We start from the raw sequence: 3,604 nt of genomic DNA, 5'->3' as shown, positions 1-3,604 counted from the left end.
GGCAAGAAGTGACTTTCCCCAGGATATACTCATTAAGACATTCTGATGTGCTGCATTTCCTCGTGTAGCTTCACAAGTACCCTCATCAGAGAGGCATTCTTATCATCCTCAATTAAAATATCAGGACCCCCAGTTTATAAAACCTGAAGCCCCAGTGGTTAGCAGGATGCTTGAATGCAAATCCCTACTTCTTTTCACATTAGGCAAGATGCTTAGCCTCTCAGCACTTCCATCTATAACAGTGCTTTCAAGAAATATGTGAGGCACACACATAACCAAACTGTTTTTTTGTTTTTTTTTTTAATTTGCCCATGCTGTGTGGCTTTTGGGATCCCAGTTCTCCAACTAAGCATGGAACCTGGACTCCCACAGTGAAAGCGCTGAGGCCTAACCACTGAACCACCAGGGAATTCCCTCCTGCAAGTAAAAGCAAATATTGTTAGGCATATTAAAAAAAGAGAAGTGAGTGAAATTAAGTTTAATACATTCTTTAACTCAAGATATCTCAGAAATTCTCTGGTGGTCAGTGGTTAGAGCTCCATGTTTTCAATGACAAGGCAGGGAGGGTTCCATCCCATCCCTCCTCAGGGTTCTTGCAAACCCTGGGGAACACCCCTCCCCATAGACACACCCACAAAAAAACAGATATCTAAAATATTTCAATATGTAATTAATATCAACATTATAGAGATAATGTTAGAATTTCTAATACTAAATCTTTGAAATCCCAGTGTTTTCCACTTGAAATTGGAAACCTTTGAATTCTCTGGTACCTCTGGATTCAGTGGTATCTCTGAATTCGGAGGAACCACCTGCCCAGCGTTCCCTGGCTGCATGTGGCTAGTGGCTGTGACAGCTCAGATCAACAGAATGTTTCTTCTTGTTTTTGGTCTGTAAGTAGTGTCCGACTCTTTGAGACCCTGTGACCCGCCAGGATCCTCTGTCCGTCCACTCGATTTCCTAGGCAAAAACACCGGAGTGGGTTGCAATTTCCTCTTCTAGGGGATCTTTCCGACTCAGGAATCGAACCCATGTTTCCTGTATTGCCGACGGATTCTTTACAATCTGAGCCACCAGCGAGGCCCACAACTGAGGAGGAGGGGCAGGAAAACGAGGTCCTTGGCGGAGAGAGCTTTCGGTAGGAAGCCCAGAATCGGTTTGGTTCGTAGAAGCACCGAAGGACTAGAGCGCTGCAGTTGGAGTGAACCCCTCCCGCGGCCCGGCCCCGCCCTCCGCATCCACACGCCCCCTCCCTTCCCCACTGTGGGCCATCCGCCTTCCGCCTGGCAGCGAAGCCCCTCCACACACGCGACCCTACGGAGCCCCTCTCTCCGCAGGCGGAGGCCTGTGTAACACACTGCAGTCCGGGCGTTTCTAGTGAGTGAGTCTTGCGACCTTGTCTTCAGGAAAACTCTCGGCCAACAGCTCGTCGCACGGGTCTCTCTCGCCCGCCACCCCGCACCCCCTCCGGTCGGGTCTCTCCTCTCCACTAGCACCAAGGAGGAGCTCCCCTGCCGCCGCCCCGAGGCCGTCCCCAGGGCGCTGCGGTCCCGCCGGAGCCACGCCTTCTTGGCGACAAAGGGCGGGGCATGCAGATTTGAGACCACTTTTCCGCCCGAGAACCACAAAGCCGCGGCAGATGCGGGATTTCTCTTTTACAATGTGGAGAATCCAATTTCTGCCCGAGAGTCTGGTGTAGTGCCGCCATAGCACTGTCAACGAGGCAAAGGAAGGGAGACCTGGAGTGAGCGGGGACCCGGTCACACTGAGTGCAACATGCACGACAGCAGGACGGTGACGGCGACGGGCGGTGACACGCTATCGCTTCTCGGCCTTTTGGCTAAGATCAAGTGTAGTATCTGTTCTTATCAGTTTAATATCTGATACGTCCTCTATCCGAGGACAATATATTAAATGGATTTTTGGAGCAGGGAGTTGGAATAGGAGCTTGCTCCGTCCACTCCACGCATCGACCTGGTATTGCAGTACTTCCAGGAATGGTGCACCCCCTCAGGGGATATCATTGGAGTACCTAAAAGCAGAAATTGGTTTTGTTCAGGATTGAGCCACCTGAAGAAGTTTATTTTTTGTGGTTTCCTGACGGTGCTTTCAATTCTGACAATTACAGAACAACTGCAATGTTTCTCCCTTTCTGTCTCTGATAAAGTGTGTGTAACTGTGAAATTTGCTCAAACTGTGGGTTTTTTGAAAGACTACCTTTTGCCCAGCAGTCTTGAAAAGAAATTTCCCAGATTTTTGCCTAGCCCAAGCTACAAAAAGAAGGGGTGGCCAAGCTCTCACTTAATATTCCCAGTTTCTCTTCCGAAGCACTGGCTTGGCTTTTCTGTCTTTGGATGTCTTCAACACTAATCAAATGTTTGTGTTTTCTGATTTCAGGCAGTTTCTGTGGAGAGCCACTAAGATCCACCTGGAGTCTAGATTAATATGATGGGCTTTAAAGTCAGTGTGTGTTGGTTGTACTGGGATTTCATTTATACAGGTGCCTGACTGACAAGGAGAGGTCAGTGCCACTGAAGAAGTTGTATTATTACTTAGAAGAAAAGAGAGCCTAAAATAAGACCGCCGTGTCTTCTGGATACACAAGGCAGGCTGTTCAGGTCAGCATAAGTTCAAATCATGTTTAAGCCAGAGCAACTTCCCCATATTATCTCCTTTTGTCCTTTTCCATTGACTCGGGCATTCAATCAAGATCTAGGTGCTGGGTGCCTGTCTGAGTGCACCGGACTGTGTAGTGGGAAAAGCAACTGCTGTGGGAATTGCAAAAGACCATGATGCTGTGAAAGATTGAAGGCAGGAGGAGAAGGAAGACAGTGGATGAGATGGTTGGATGGCATCACCAAATCAATGGACATGAGTTTGAGCAACACCAGGAGACAGTGAAGGACAAGGAAGTCTGCTGCAGTCCATGGGGTCACAAAGAGTCAGACAGAGTAGTGTCACGCGAGTGTATGTTCCTTGGTTCTTTGTCTCGTCACAACAAAGATTTGGAGCAACGGACATTAAAGCCCTCGGCGCGTCACAGCTCATGGGTCTTGGACAAACCGTGCTACAGCTCTTAGGCAAATCAGTGTTACAGCTCTATTTTATTTAGGAGACAGCAGGAGAATCCAAGACTCGAAGAGAAGAGAGTGGAGGAGGGCGGGGGCGGGGAAGCGCGTGCACGCGGAGAGAGAGTCCAAGAGAAAGCGCTTTGGCTCCTCCTTTTATATGTTTTTTTTCCTCCACCTGGGCCTGCCCTATGCAAATTGGGCTTAGCCAGGAGTGCTGTTTGTTCTGTTGGTTCTACCTGAAGTCTTCACTCTGGTCCTCGGACCTTCCTTGTCTTTTAGCCACCGCCATTTTGGATTCCTTTTCCCTATTCTACCTACCTAGCAGTAGCAACTGAACAACACCATATCCTCTGTCCCAGGACATTTTAGTAAATGGATGTTTGGAGCAGGGAAGTTGGAGTAGAACCTTGCTTTGTCCCCTCCACGCATCAACCTGGTACTGTAGTACCTGCAGGAATAGTGCACCCCTTTCAGGGAAAAGAGAAAGTATGAACAACAGGCTTGTTATATCTTTGTTAGTGTCTTCCTCATTT

General features: G+C 48.6%; 1 non-coding gene across 1 annotated transcript; it reads left to right on the top strand.

Moving 5' to 3' along the window:
- Positions 1-1,820: 1,820 nt before the first annotated feature.
- On the top strand, positions 1,821-2,011 carry LOC139177891 (U2 spliceosomal RNA). The gene has a single exon (XR_011562355.1). It is a non-coding gene; the product is annotated as a U2 spliceosomal RNA (small nuclear RNA).
- The last annotated feature ends 1,593 nt before the right edge of the window (positions 2,012-3,604 follow it).

The sequence above is a fragment of the Bos indicus genome, chromosome 19, assembly GCF_029378745.1.
Source record: "Bos indicus isolate NIAB-ARS_2022 breed Sahiwal x Tharparkar chromosome 19, NIAB-ARS_B.indTharparkar_mat_pri_1.0, whole genome shotgun sequence".
Classification (NCBI taxonomy): domain Eukaryota; kingdom Metazoa; phylum Chordata; class Mammalia; order Artiodactyla; family Bovidae; genus Bos; species Bos indicus.
Note: the sequence above shows the minus strand (reverse complement) of the source record. Positions and strands in the feature narration are given on the sequence as shown.